At 39.3% G+C, this 16,242-nt stretch overlaps 1 long non-coding RNA gene across 1 annotated transcript in view; it reads right to left on the reverse strand.

Annotated features, from left to right (window-relative positions):
- Positions 1-310: 310 nt before the first annotated feature.
- LOC106145062 (uncharacterized) overlaps positions 311-16,242 on the reverse strand; it is a 33,522-nt gene continuing 17,590 nt past the window's right edge. Inside the window, exons 3-5 of the long non-coding RNA XR_013426247.1 lie at positions 5,346-5,449; positions 1,178-1,244; positions 311-469 (exon numbers count right to left, since the gene is read on the reverse strand). This is a non-coding gene — a long non-coding RNA (uncharacterized LOC106145062). The remainder of the gene's footprint in view (positions 470-1,177; positions 1,245-5,345; positions 5,450-16,242) is intronic.

Genomic DNA, 16,242 nt, shown 5'->3' on the forward strand with positions numbered 1-16,242 from the left:
TCAAAATACATTGGGCTGCAACTTATCATTTAAGTTGTCAAGTGAGAAGCACTTCCTTTTCCAAGTGTAAAGGGTTTAAAAGCCATTAATTCATTTTGTTTAAGATGCAAAGACATAAATGAATGAGTGGGTTTCTTTCCTCTCTCTCTCTCTCTCTCTCTCTCTCTCTCTCTCTCTCTCTCTCTCTCTCTCTCTCCCCTCCCTCCCTCCCTCCCTCCCTCCCCCCCCCTCCCCCCCCCCGCCCCCAAAGTGGGAGACCTTAGTCCAGATGCTTTTTGGACCCACTGAAACATTTAGGTTGTGAGAAAAGTTTGCAGGTTTTTTGTTCTATTAGGCATTTATATTCTTAGTGCATTTACCGTGGGAATGTTTTGGTGAAAGGGAAAAAGAGAAACTTTTAGATGATCTTCAAAATCATATGTTGGGAATTTCAAGCAGAGTCCAAGTCTTTTATGGGTGAGTTCCTTTTCTAGAAGAAAAACATGATCTTCTGTTTATAAGGATAAGAAATGTGTATTTTTAATCATCTTGGACATGGAATCAAATTCATGTTGAGACATTTTGATGATGTCAGCACAAATAAATCAATTACTTGCAGGAATAAAATTTCTATTACATACCTGTGGTTTAAGAAATTAAAGAGAAGGGAAAAAATGGAAAGGGGCAACATGTTTTAGGGGAATATCCTGGCAAAACAGATTCAGGTCTGGGGATAATCTTCATTTATAATCAATGAGAGCTGAAAGGGAGGAGACCAGAGCAGGATGAGAGTAGGTCTCTTGCCAAGAAAGACCCAAATGTTTCAAATAGAACATGTCTTAGCTCATTCATATTTAGTGAGATTCCTCCTTTGGCCTCTTCCAATTTCATTTTGTTCTTTTTTAGAGTGGGTCCTAACTGAGGTCTTGTTTAGTGAACAATGAAAATCTTTTAGATTTCTTATCCAATGTTGATAGCCAGAAAGGGGAAATACTGGGGAATAATATAAGCCAAATTATATCAAAATATATTGTCTGAATGTACAAAACATGTAATAACAAATTCCATCATTATGTGCAACTGTAATGCACCATTAAAAATATGAAAAGAAAAACAAAGTTTCTCTTTTCTATCTACCAACCCATTCTTCCCTCTTTGCCCTACCCATAACTTGGGCAAAATCAATAAGCTCACTTACTTTATCTGTTCAGCTGTATCAACTGTGAAACACGGAATCCCAGCATTCAAAATCGCCATTGAATAACCTTGAGATGGAAGCAGGAGAACATGATTAATATAGCCAATGAAGATCAGGCACTATGCAGCCAGCGAAGCCCTAAGCAGGTTTAAAGAGCCCTGAAACAAAAATATAGCTGGAGAGTGTAGAGAACCTCTATCTGCTCCTTCCTTCCAACTCAGGATTCTTGACATCACCCAGGTCTTACCATCTAACTGCTCTGGTGGTAGAGCAAAAAAACAAGCTTCATTGTGTTAGGAAAACTGGGAGATCTTCTCAAAACCTCATAGAAGGAATCCTAAATGTCATACTAAGAATAAAGAAGTTTTCTTTGAAAAATCTGATTTAATCCTGGAAATGTCACTGAGTTTTGCAGCATCATCTCCAGATTAAGCACATATAGTAATAATGATAATAATAGCTAACAGTTATTGGACCAAATTTAACACATGTACCTCACAGAATGCTAGCCACTTGACAGAGCCTATCTCACTTAATCCTCATAGCAGGTATTATTTCATAATTATTTTAGAAGTTGGGTAACTAAGGTTTTGAGGACTAATCTGCAAAAGAAGCATGAGTCTCATTCCTGAGTCTGCCGCTTAATCTCTCTGCCCTAAGTGTTGCAGAGAGAACGTCTAAAAATTCCACCTGTATCCAGCAAGTGCCATTTTAGTGCCCCAGCTGCCATATTGGGTCAGGTTTTCCTGCTCCTGGGGGATAGTCTCTACGGTCTTCAAATGAAAATGTCTTGTTTTGAGTTCTTTAAGAGAAAGGACATTACCTGTGAGTGGTTGGCATGCAAGTGTTCAGGGTAGAGTATCCATCGGGAAGGAGGAAAAAAATCATTGAATATAACACTGAGGGTCAAGTTTGTGAAACCATGAAACCAAATATATGAATTCAAGTCAGAGGAGCACTGCTGATCAAGGTGTAAGTGGGTGTCATCAGCAACTGCTGAGACATTCTGATGATTGGGCAATGAAGTAACTTGGTTAGGGACTGTATATCTCTAAGATGAGGTACAGGATTGATTGGATCTAGTTTCTTTGTGTAGACTTCTGTTCAGCCTTTCCATCTGCTTTGCCAAATGTACACATAATACCAGGCAAAGGCTGTTAATAAATACTAAATAAAATGAAGTTTGCCTACAGAGGATCACTGATGGCTCATATAGGATTATGGAGTTTCACCTGGGCTCCAGTGATAAACAATGCTTGTAGAGCTCAGAACAGAGAAAGACATGAGAAATATAGCTCTGTGTGTGTATGTGCATGTGCACATGTATACATGCTTGTTATTTTGATTGTCTTTACATGTAAAGCATTGAAATCAGCCAAATCTCAGACATGAAACTCTACCCATAAAGTCAAGGGTAAAAGGACTTCACTTCAGAACAGGTTTTGGGGATTGTCACTGGAAACGCTTCTCAGCGTCTGGAGAATTGCTTGACTCATTGACTATGAAAGGTAAATGCTTTGTCCAAGGAGGTCTGTTTCTCCTTCAGGTAGAGGAAATGAGTCAGGCTATCAGAGGTTCGGAAATGCAGTGTGTTGTCCAAGTTCCCCTGTAAAATACAAGGGCCCAGGAGGGTGATTATGTTTCTACCTTATCAGCACCAAAATTTCTCATCAGTCCAGGCTTTCTAATGAATCCAGTGGAGAAACTGCAGGATCAGTGCTGTAACAAGGCAGGAACTCCTAGCTAACCAGGCTTTCTGGTCCACCTCCAGCTCCTTCTCCAATCTGGCTCTGGGAGTCAGGAAGCCAGATTGGAGAAGGAGGCCTGGAGGTGGACCAGAAGCCTGGTTAGCTAGGAGTTCCTGCCTTGTTACAGCACTGATCCTGCATTCTCCACTGATTCATTAGAAAGCCTGGACTGATGAGCAATTGGTTCTCATAAGGGCAACATAATCACCCTGCCAACTGCAGTGTGATTCTTAACATCTTCAAGCAGTTCATGAGAACTGCAAGGGATCCTACCTAAGATAATAAAAGACAAGTTCCATCTGTGGTCTGTTTCTCTACCACCAAAAAAAAAAAAAAAACAAAAGTTTAGGCAGATGGAGTCCCCCCTCTGCATGCTGGAGTGGAGGTTCAATCCAAATGGAAGAGGTTTCCCCAATGTCCGCACCCCATGGCCAAGTTTCTCTTGTCTCTTCCAGAAAGCTGGAAGCTTTGCAGAATTCTGAGGGAAGAACTGTTTGAAATAGTTTTAAATCATTCCTTATTTTAATCAGGCTAAAGATACTCAAACACAGCCTTTCTGTATTCTGCCATTGGTCTCTGTCTCTTCTTGTCAGCACAAACACATCAACAATAAGGAAAAATTAATATTCCTCTAAATATCTGGCCTCTTACATATATATCATGGCTTGGATTTGGGCTCATTCCAGTTTTGGAAAAAGACCCAGATTAATGATTTCGTTACTTTGATCCAAACCAGATTTCTTTAGTTGAGATTTGATTCTTTTTTTTTTTTTTTTTTAAGATTTATATTTTGCCAGGGAGAACCTAGAGGCATTTTGTTTTTTTATTCAAAGTTGAGAATTGAGGAACACAGTTCAGGAGATCATATAGCAGTAAAAAAAAAAAAATGAAAGACTGTTATCAAATGTAATGGTGTGATCTCAACCTAGTGTTGACTACCTGACTACTGTCAGATTCCTAAAGTACTCGGAAGCCCTTTGCTCACCAACTTTGGCATCTAAGTTAATCTGTACATTAGTAAAATAAGCAAGGTGTTAATGAAACCTAATTTATATTTTAAATCAGTGGGTGATTACCCTGAGGGTTTGTTTTGTTTAAGCAAGGCAGTTATTCTCAAGCCTAGGTACACATTAGAACTAGCTAGGTTTCTTTTTAAACGATTCTAATACATGAGCTCCTCCCAATATATTTCCATATAATTAATCTAGTGCAGTTGCTGATGTAGTGGACTGAGAAAGGGCTTAGGAGTTTGAGCTGGGTTCAAATGCCAAATCTGCCTCTTACCAGATACTTCCTTAGGCAAGGTTTCCGACTCTTTTAGCATCATTTTCTTATGCAAACTGTCTGTACAATGACAACGTAATAATCCTTACTTTATAAGATTGCCATGGAAATATGTATGCCAAGATCTGAGAACAGTGTCAGGAACATCCAGGTCTCAATAACTATTTGTGAATGAATAAACAGAAAATCTCAAAGCGCCTGACTATTCTTTGTGTTTATTTACTAAATCAGATACCTCTCAAGTCCCACTTCAGATCTCACCCTCGCCTGTTTCTTCTTCCAGCCATCAACAGAGCATCATCCTTTTGGACACAGTTTTGAATCCACTTTGCACAACCTGATCTCACCCTCCTTTGTTTCCTGCTGTGTGCCTGTCACCTTTCAGCCCAGGGCATCCCTGTCAAGGAACAGGAACACCTGCTCAGAGGCCACACACATGTTCTCTAAAGAGTAGAAGGGATAATATACTCCAAGGCAAAGCTCTGACTTTGGGGGGAGTTGGAGATGGTGGATAAATATTCTCCCCAGTGGACTGTCCTGAGGCAGCTGCTTGAATGATGACCCCCAGCATTGGTCATATTTGATACAGACCAACTTTATGATGCATCACATGGTCCCCTTTCTCTCTCTCTCTGCCTCTCTTCCTCTATTCCTCCCACTCATGCAGCTGGGGATTGCACCTTTTAATGAAGTAAAAGCAAGTAACTTTGTTTCTAGTTCTGAGTTCTGATGAATTCAAACTAAACAGTTGTCTTCTTGATAGAATTGCACGCCTCTGTCACATGAGGCTGAGCACTGATACATTTGTTATCTGGCTGCCCCAGTGCTCATTTTTAAAACACTGCTTGAAGTTATAGTTAGTTATAGATATTGAAGCTGACAGTCACCTCCAAGGTGATCTGGTCCTACTCAGTCTGCTCATCTGCCTGTGAGATTGGTTGTTCAGAGGAAACTCCCAGGTGCTTTTCTCTTCTAACTCTGCTCATTAATCCACAGCACTCTCCTCTGCTCCTGAATTTACCCGGGTGTTGATGATTTTGTCTTCAGATTGGCTACGAGAGTCTTTATTTTATACAGATGACTCCAAGCCCCCAAAACAGTCAACACATCTTTTGACTTCTCACTGTTAAACTTACCTTCATGTCGGTTTGTCTGAACTCTCTTAAATTAATTATGACAATTTTCTTCCCAGTCTTGCTAGCCTTTGAATTGTCCACACTGTTGTCAGGGTGTTCTGAAACTGAAAACTGATAAGATTAGTTCCCTAATTAGAGTCCCTGGGGGTTCTCGTTGCCTGTCTATAGGATAGAATCCAACTTTGTGGGTCACGTGAGTCTCTGCATGATCTAGCCCTTGACAAACTCTTCTACCTGGACTTGTGTGTCTACTAAACCATAGAAGTCATCCTTTTTTCCCTCTCCTTTCTTCATTCCCAACACTCAAGTTAATTTGGTCGACTCCATGGAAAACAATATTTCATAAACTCCTTCAATTTCTCACCATCTCTACTAGTTTAAGTCACCATCATTTTTACCTGGAGTATTATGCTGATATTGTCTTAATTTGTTCTGTTCTTGCCCTCTTCTCACCCAAGTCTTCTGATTTCTAGTTTTTCATTTGCACATGTGATCTTTTAGTCATCAAATCATCACAACTTCTTAATTCTCCATTACTCTCTATACACTTGAGAATAAAACAAAAACTCCTGATCTTGTTTAGAAGACCCTATGTGATATGGCTCCTGAATAACTTTATGACTTCAATTCTGTCTAAACATACCCTAGCTCAGTGTGTTCCTGCTACAATGTATCTACACGTGCTGATTTTACTCTGCCTGAAACTCTTCCTGGATCATTCTTGCCTTCTAGATCTTTCTTCAAATGTTGCACTCTCATAGAGAGCCTCTAAGAGTACTCAATCTAAAAGAGTTGTCACTTTTATCTGCATTACATATTATCTCACTTGGATTTTCTAATAGCATTATTATTTGGAATCTTATATAGCATAAAATGATGCTTTTTAAACTTACTTTATTATCTCTCACTCTCACTAGTTTGTAGACTTTGAGGGCAGGGACATTGTCTGTTGTGCTTATTGTTGTATTGCAATGTCTAGAACATTATCAATTAATATTAAGAATATGTCTAAACTAATAATTAACTCACTAATAACAAATTCTCACTAAGTTTGTTGAATAAATGGCTAAAGACTGAATTTTTAAGACCTTGATAAGTGCTATTTCCTCTGCCCTATGCCAGTAATATAGCACTTACCTTTCTTGTTTGCCTGAACAATGGCACTCATTGTTCAAAGCCCAGCTCAAGAGCTGATGAATCTGCTCCAACCTCTCAGCCAGGAAGAGTTGATATCCCAGTTTCCTATGTCACCATTCTTCTTGTTCATACCTCTAGACCAGCAGCCTACAGGACACTGTCCTTCCTACTGAACAGTAATAATAAAGCATCCTATTCTATACAAGTGAATGTAAAGAGTCAGTAAAATTGGGGAATTTGTTCAAAATTTTAAGAACAAAATTTTAGTGCTCTGTGCATTTTAGTATGTACATCCTGAAGGCAGTGGTATAAAATGACACTCATCTAAACCTACCTGAGTACTTCTAGAGATTTCTTGGTTTCTGCCCAAATTTTCCTGCTCTGTTAAAGTAGGGATGCTTAGAGACCACCAAAAGTTTTCTCACTGTATCCTTCTGGTAGTATATATAGTGCTTGGTACATTGTGAACACTCCATATGAATAGGTACATTCCTGCATTATTGCCTGATCTAATTTTTCTGTTTTCATATTGCTGAAACTTGAGCTCTCCATCAGCACCTACTTTTTGTCTTTGAGTTCCATCTACACTTTTTCCTCTTGCATCCCCTTCAAAGAGGAGGGGCTGCTCTGACAGTAATCATTGCCAGGAAAAGCTCTAGACAGGGAGTAGCCATTTTTCAGAATTTGATATGCTAATATGGATGATGTGCTTTAAGATGAGAGATGTCTTATATCCAAAGCTTCCAGATGGCCTGAAAAGTTGAAAAGTTGGAAACCATGCAATAATCTATTCTGGGCATTTAAAAAAAATGAACAAATAACAGGAAAGGGGGGTCTATATTAGGTAATGGAGTTCGTGAGAAATATACTTATCCAATAGAGCCATTTTAACATCCCATTATGTTCTCCTCATTATCTGCCCTTGTTCTGAGGCACATGGCTGGATGTGCAAGGAAATTGACTCCTTTCCCTGCAGAAATCATGGAAAGGGTGTTTTTGCAAAGACAAGAGCAAGCTTTGCCCCATGTGATTCTTGACTGGAATGTTCCATGCCTGATAGCCTTCTGACCCTCTTTCTCTTTGACCTTAGAAGCTGAGGCACCCTGAGACTTATTTCCTGGGTGTTGAGCTTCTGTCTTATCTCACTCTGATGCCCTCACATTCTGACTGCCGACTTCTGTTAGGGATCCACAGCTATCTAAAGGATCTGCTTCTGCAGATTTCAGGCTCTCACTTCCTGCCTGGTCTGTGGCTCCCTATTATACAAAGTTCACAATTGTATCAACAACAACAATGAAAAGAGAGCCGCATCAAACTACCTGGGAGTAGTCAGAGAGCTCAGAAGTCAGAGACTTCACTGGGAAAGCCTAAGTGGGTGCTTTCTTTTGGAGAGAAGAGAAAACCGCCTTTGCTGTTATTTTTATTTGTATGGTACTTTCTCTGAAATGATCATCCTCAGGTGGTTCTCTGCTGAGTTCTCCGTAAATGTTTTCTTTTACCATTTCCAAGTTATCCAGACTCTGAGAAAATGATGACCATAAAACAAGACATCAGAAAATTCAAGGGATTTTTTTCCAATCCATTCATTTGAAATGCCACTGATTTGAGAGGATGTTTGAGGCCCTCACAGCATTATTGTATACCTAGTGTAAGAATCCCAAAGAGATTAATAAGAATGGATAACACAGTCTCAAAGCAGAGTTAAGGCTATTGAAACTGGAGAACAAGAGACTGTTGGCAGGTAGAGCCCTGTTCCTGAAGAAAACAGGAGGGCTTCCCATTTATGGTGCAATCTGCTCCCAGAAATTGCACCACTCCAGACCGAAAAATTACAAACTAAACCTGTCAACCATAACCCTTGAAAATGCTTAACATCTTTAGTAAAAAAAAAAAATAATAATTGAATGAGTAGATTACCACCTTTAGAAACTAAATATAGATGTTTTTCAGGCTATGTTGATTAAGTCAAGAGGCAGACATTGAAGTGGTAATAAATTAATAAACAAATAAGGATGGCCATGGTGACCTGGCATCACAGCACATATTTTTTTTCTTCTTCTAATAACAGTACAGCTTGCATTCATATCTTGATTATATCACAGTCATAATTTTTGTGCTTGCCCTGATCTCTGTCAAGCTCATCTGGTCTCAGACAAATGATCTGCCTTCTTCAGAGAAAAAAAGTTGACATGGGATATTTCCTGAACAGAAATCCAGAGCAGCATCACAAATATATGTGTGTGTTAAATGTATTCATATATAAACAAGTTTGTCCTTTTTGAAGAGGAGTAGTTGCTTGGAAGCAGGCAGGTTGGTTCTGAATTTTGCCTTTGTGCTTCCAGGACCTGATGAGTCATTTCTAAAGCACTCAAATACTCTGTGGACTGAACTTGAATTCCCCAGATCACATTATAAAAACACATGTTCTAAGGTGCAGGGCTAGAATGTTCTATGCTGTACAGTATCCAGGATGCAGTTAGCACCAATCCCAAAGAGTCTGTGTGTGTAAATGCATCCAGGAGGCTTCTTTGGGGAACAGTGTCTTGCAAATCCCAGGTTTTTTTTTTTTTTTTTTCACAATTTGTGTTCTTTTGACCCTGTGAACTAAAAGCTCAGCAGCTATGCATGCCCCTTGCTGGCACTGGTCCATTCCTCACTTGGGAAGAACTCTGTCAATCACATCAATTGCTTGTAGAGGAATTGCATGCTCTTTTTAAAAACGAAAATGGGGTCACTGTTTTCCTTGAGCTTGTGTCCTTCCAGGGAGTCTGAGGAACACAGATGCCCTGACACCAGCCTAAGGATGATACAGATGTTACCACCTCCCCCTCTCTCTCGTGTCATGTCTGCTTGATTCTAAGGTAGAGTGCTGTGATCTAAACGGAAAGTGCATCCATTGGAGATCATTCACTATGGTCCCTCTCCAAATCCTGCAGCCACCAGGCTTCAATAAACATGTCTAGAGAATCATTTTCTAATAGAGAATCTTCAGCTTGCATGCAGCAGCAGCTAATTCTCATTCAAATTGAACAATGAGAATGAGTCTGTTGGCAGCTTTGTTAGAAGTAGAATCACTCAGGCATAGTATTCAGCTCAGACCCAAAATGAGCTGTCTCAAACCGAGTGGCTCACTTTAGCACGATAAACAATGACTACCTGCTATTCTCTCAAATGCATCCAGAGGATAAGGAGTACTTTATTATTTTAACTAGAATGCAACCTCTGGAGGCTACCTCCTAGACATCAATCACCAAATTTACAGCTCGTAATGATATCTGAGAGGATATGAGAATGCAATATCTTTAAGAGTCCCTTTCACAAAATATGAAGTCAAATTGAACTTTAATCTTTAGAGCAAAGAAAATACATCCTTTTCCCTGGGGAATTAAAAAATGTGAGCAAATCGTAAGTGACTTTTAAAGTATACAATAAGACTGCCAGCCCTATTCATGGGGAAAAATAATTGGCACTTTATGTCAGTATTTTCCATGAATTATTTGAAAAACAGATAAAATGTGTCATTTATATGGAACCACATCCCACTGTTCTTCAAAGCTCCTTTCTACTGAATAAGTAATCACCTTTTACTGGTGATTGGCACATGTATATAACTCCAGCTTGGGCAAAATATGTCAGAAAAGCCATGGATTGGTTTTATGTGTAATATATCCAGAGTCCTTTGGGGGGAATAAAGGAATTGGAAAAAGAAAAGAAGATGCTAAATGCTGTCACCCTAGGGTGACACATGGAGGTGTCTATTCTTCCTCTGGGCACTAAATCCCAGGGCCTGGAAGAGAATTCTATGCAAATAAAGACCCCATGCCCGCAGGAGTTACAAACTGCATTTCTTGTCTATGTTTGGAACTTCAGCTTCTTAATTCGAATATAGTGAAATACTTCTATGACTTTCACGCTTAAATTCAATGAAAAAAAATAGTCTCAGGACAAGCTAATTTGTTGGAAAATGGTTTGTGTTCCTGGTGTTTCTCATCTCTGTGGGAAAAGCTGAAAACCTAAGCAAAAAGATTACCATTCTCCATGGAGAAGAAGGGGGTACTGCCTAACGCTTGCCAAGGCAATGTGTTGTGGATTGTGTATGGAAGAGAGGTTAACTATCTCAGAGACAAATATTTTGTTATTTCTTGGCAGAAGTATCAGAAGTGGGCGTTTGAAGTTAATGCCCTGAGTCCTGCTTCTAAATGTTTCCATGTCCTTCTTCTGGCAGCCACGTGACATTATAATCTTGAGCAAATTAAGCAAATGAGTAAAACATGTACCACAATGGGATGTAGACAGGCTTAATGTATTATTCCTTCTATGCATGAAAATATCACGAGGTGATGTATATGAGCAAGTCTTGAATTTTTTTCCTGGGATCTTTCTTTAGAAATCTTTATAAACCCTGAGACTACATACATCAAAAGTCCTAGCTTAGAAGATATTTTCCCATTGTGTTAATTCATTTTCAGGGAACATGCATTTTTCACACATCACTACCTGGATTAGACATTATGTATTACTGGAGCTTAAGAGTTTCCTCTTTTTGTGGGCCAACTCCCCCTATTCGAAAGAGTCAAGAGGGATACCTTTGCTAAGTAGGAGACATTGAAACGTCCCTTCCCAACAAATATCATTCAATGCAAGTGAGATGTTCTAAAGAATCCTTTGATTTTCCTTTGGCAGAGAACACATCCTCAGGACCTGTTACTGCAGGCTGCACTAGTGCCCACTCTTAGAAAGCAGTCCTGCCTGAACTGATTGAAAGGTTAGAAATGCCTGCCAGTAACTCGTGGGACCTACTGTCCCTACAGTCCTGCTGCTCCTTTTTGCTGACTCTGGAGCTCCATCAGGTCAAAATCAAGGCTTCTGTTTTGTTCAACCCCTATTTATTTCAAGGCCTATTTCCTGATTTTCAGTTCTTATAAGATTGGGCCCTGTTATCCTCCCACCTACAGGATCTGGAGCCCAGATTCTACCTTAACTGGAAGGTGGGACCCAGGAACCTGCTGCCAAAGTTCTCTATTCTGATGGCCTTTCCTTCTGCCTGTGTCAGTTCTTGTGGATTTCCAGGTGGTAGAATCAGTGCCTTTACTACACTGACTATAGGGAGTCATGGTTCTCAGAACCATGCTCAGATGCTCAGCTTGGTTATTTATATTTTCTACAGCTAAGTTGACCTCCAAGTTTCTGCCTCATCCTCATGTGGCATGTGAATGTCCATTTATAGCACGTTATGTTAGTAGTTTTCAGACAGCCAAGTGACCTGATCAGTTCTTTGTCTCTGGGAATTGATAACCAATTACAGACAGCTGTGTGTCTACTCTACATCCCCAGACCTTTCCCTTCTCCCTACACTACCATCCCTTCCCATTGCAATTGACGGGCTCCACCTGAACTGGACCAAATCTTTCCCCATGGAATTCAAAAGTTTTGTGTTTGTGTGTGTGTGTGTGTGTGTGTGTGTGTGTGTGTGTGTTTGTTTAGAAAGTGAGTGTGAAACAGAGATTTGCTGATCACCATATCAGTACTACTTTCATTCTTAGACCCAGCCACAGTGCTTCTCCTCTGGGTCTGAGGCAATGTTGCTAACATCATAATCATTATTTTGCTGAATCTCATTCTCGCTCAGATGGAATTTTGCAACCAAAAGAGTTCTAACTCATGTAGTTCTCCAGAGACCTAAGTACCAGATAACTCCTTACAGAGGAACAGTGGATGAGCTGGAAACTAGGGACAGAGGGGAATCTTCTGTGCCCCCTCTGCTTTCAACCAAATATCTCCATTTTCTCTATGTTTTATAGATTGGTATTTCATACATTATTTTACTCACCATGCATTCTGTTGATTTTTTTTATTGCTAGCAAATTAAAACTCTTCCTATGGGCCTGTAGGGCCCCTCATGTAAGTTCCTTATGCATTTCCATGGCTGGGGTAATTGGATTCCTTGGTTTTAAGCTCTACCTCATCTCTGACTAGAAGAACTTGTCTGGTCTAGATAACTCCTAAGGTCATGTCAAATATTAAGATGCTGTATTGACTGCACCCAAATCCAAATGTTCTCATAATTAGTGCCCCCTTTTTTTTTCTGTCTCAGACCTGTAGTAAACCTCTGGCATTTCAAGAGTCCAACTGTTAGGTATTGAATAGCAAATACAATGCTTCTTTCTAATTGCTCATTCTTCCTAAAACAAATATTACATGACTACCATTACCATTTGTTTATAATTCTGTGTGGTTAGACAAGCACAGCAATAAAAGGCACACTTGATAAATTCTCTTATAATAACCTATAAAGACTCATTAGAATTATTTTTGTAATATTATTTTAGCACATGAGATTAAAAAACAAAGAAACTACTGCCTGTTTTAGAAAGTAATTTTTTATATAAAAAAATTCCTTCTATATAAAGATTTAATGGAAGTTGTTGCTCAAAAGTTAATGGGCATGTAAGAAATAACCTCAAAATGTTCTGGAAGATGAGAAAGATGTCCTGATTTTGTTTACCTGATATTATCTTTGCAAAGGTCTGGAACTAACTTGACATTCACTGAGTGCTGCCGAAATCTAGCCATCTCATTTATGGTATTTGAAGCTTACCCATTAGCCTTGGAATTTGGAAAAGTTCATTATAATTGGGGTTGGAGGGTTAGTTCATGCACTTCATTAACTCCTGTGCCAAAAATCTCTTCACATTAATGATATCTCCACCCAAGTTATTACATTTTTCTCTGAAAATTATTGGGCAATAAATGTTTGAACATAACTCACGTGATACAATAATGGAATTAATGTAAGTAGAGACACGTAATGGCTGCTTTGATTAATGGATTCTTGGACAACATAGTCGACTGAGAATATAATACCTTTTAATTAGAAGCAAGTATAATTTTTTCTTTCAAATATTGGTACTGCTTACATGGTTTATACCCAATCACAGGTGAGAATTATTTATAGTATAAATCAAAGTCATAATCTACTAAGCTGAAAGCTGCATTTTGATCCATTCCTCTTATCTATGGCTTAATTTATTAGTTTGTTCTTATCTCATTAAAAAAAAAAAACCTTCTTCACCCACCTACCCCCACCTCATCCCCAAGTCCTTGGCTCTTGGTACTAAACAGAACAATCTCTATATCTTACCTCTTAGTTGCCCACCCTCCTCCTTTTAATTTCGTCTTAACATTTTAACCCTCACTAGAATCATAGATTTTATCCTGACAGATTGTATTTATAGAAACTCCTCATGGAATTTGGCTAATTCTAGACTCGCCAATTTCCTTTCCTATATTTAAAAATAGATATTTGTAAATACTTTCAGATTCTTATCTCTTATTTTCCAGACCATTTCATTGCAGGAAATTGGCATTTTGATCTCAGTTTTGTAGGTGAGGAATCAGAGGAACTTGGAAGTAATCATTTTATCCAAGGAACACAGAACTCATTTGCAAAGAATTAATTAAAAGTGTCATGTCCTCTCTTGAGTTAGTCAACTGTGAACGTGTTTACTGACCTGGTATCTGCCATTGACCACAGTCCTGGAAGTGTTAAGAGAACAGGAATATTCTCACTATGTCAAAGTGTTTAGGGAGACAAGAGCACTGTGCTATGTTGCAATGGATATAATGTGACCAGAATTAGGAACTGTTCAAGTTCCCCTGCATGAGATTTGTTAGTAGGCAAGAAGTGCTTGTGAAGTTCAAAGTCTGACTATGCAGCGCAATTCATTGAACTCTGCAGTGGAAGAGGACAACACTCCAGTTGTATTCGTGGGTCTTTTCCTTAACCACCAGGATGCACCGAGGTAGGGACGCAGTGTCAAGACATTGACACTGGGAACTGGTGAGAGCAGGCAGGTGGCAGATCTCCGACCTCCAGCAAGCTTTTTTACTCCAGAAGATGTTACAACTGATATAGGGCGTATCCTCCAATCATACATAAGCAAGCAGGTTACCTAACATTTAGAAATATTATCTTATGATCAATGTAACCACACTATGAGGAAGCTCTAGATACTGCTACTTAGTGGAAGGCCTGCAGAAGGATCATTGTCCCTATGAAAAGGGGGCCTTATGAGTTGGGGGAATCATGCCCTGTGGCCCTTGTCTCTCGGTTCCCTGGCAACACTGACATCAATCACTGAGGAGGTGGTTTTGCTGAAACAGCTCACTAAAGCAGAGTGTCCCATCCTGCAGGTGTGCCTGTCAGGCCTGTATGAGCGTAGGCTGTCCTTGCACTCTGAGCTACTAGCTGCTAGCTGAAAGCCGAAAGTTACTCCCACACCGGGTCACGAACTCAGTAGCCAAGGCGCACACACTGATGATTGTGGACACTCTGGGCTCATGCTATCCTTCCAGGTACAGTATTGATGTGGTCTGTTCACCCCTACGTACTCCCTAGTCCCTTTCCTCTGCTCTAGGACAGAAGACCTGTCATGCTGTACCCAAAAGTATCCAGAATCTCCCACAGGATAGTCCAAATTCTAATGACTTTGTGGGGTGATCCTATGTTTCCACTAGTTACCCTGGAGTTAAAATTTCATAGCTCTTAGTGATAATCATGGTACTAATCATTGCAGATTCTCCTCTTGCTATAGCCTTTGATAATTTAATTGCCATTGTTGGTGGAGCCTCTTGAGAAAGGTACCACACTTCAAGGAAGATGACTTCTTGACATTGAGTCATTTCTAAGGACAGTGGCCTTTGACTATTCCATCTTTTAGGTAAGTTGGGAAAATTTGGTATTCAAATCAAAGCCAACTGAAAATATAAAAGCCATTAAGTTGAGGTGCCTTAATGGACATATGAAAAAATTACAAAAGCAGGAATAGGAAGATAATGAGTATCAAACTTAAATACACTGGAATATGAGAGCTCAGTTTCATTCTGCTTTTCATTTTTCTCTGAACCAGGTCACCTCTTCCTAATTATGACTGAAAACTACTCAAGCATGGAATTATCGGAGCATTTAAAGACTGCTGTGTTCAGGGGCTGCCATTGTCCTATAAAATCTGCATGTAGAATTGATCTCTAAGCCAAGGATATTTGACCTTTGCTGTACCAAGGGCTCCATTTGCAACTTCCCAGAAGCCCAGTGGCTGTGCCTGATTTGCATGAATATTTACATAAATCTACATATGCACAGTTTGCAAGTTTGGACCATGAGTTGATTGTGTTTTCTTGTTTGCTCTGAAAGTTTAGAATTAAAAGTAAGGGTGAAGGTTAGAGACATCCAAAGCAGAAAACATCTATTTGTCTCAGAAATTTCCTTTAATGACTTTTTTCAAATGAGGATATAATTAAAACAAATTCTTTTGGAACTGAAAAGCCTTTTAACAGTAACTGTGGTCAGTCCTCTGCCTTCTATTTTCATGGGGCCATCATGAAATTTCTCATATGTTTAGATAAGTAGTATTATTATAGACTGAGTTCTTATTCTCAAGGTGAGAATGCACAAGTAGACTACATACCACACACTAAAAAATTAGAGAAAAATATAAAAGAAAGCTATTGTTTCTGGGACATCTCAATTACTCAAAATTCAAGGCTAGGTTCCCTTCCAATGGAAATCATGCCTCTGAATTATGTATTAACCCCACCTATTGCATCCAAGCTCTGCCATCAGTTTGAAGTCTCCTACCTAAGGGAGACCTAGATGAGATTTGTTTTTTGTTTTTTGTTTTTAAATACAAGAGCATTTCTCAACCTTTGTGTCATTTTGGAGAGAAGAAAGAGTGTACATGATTAAAAATATAAGTTTTGA

The sequence above is a fragment of the Ictidomys tridecemlineatus genome, chromosome 10 (genome assembly GCF_052094955.1).
Source record: "Ictidomys tridecemlineatus isolate mIctTri1 chromosome 10, mIctTri1.hap1, whole genome shotgun sequence".
In the NCBI taxonomy this organism is placed as follows: Eukaryota; Metazoa; Chordata; class Mammalia; order Rodentia; family Sciuridae; genus Ictidomys; species Ictidomys tridecemlineatus.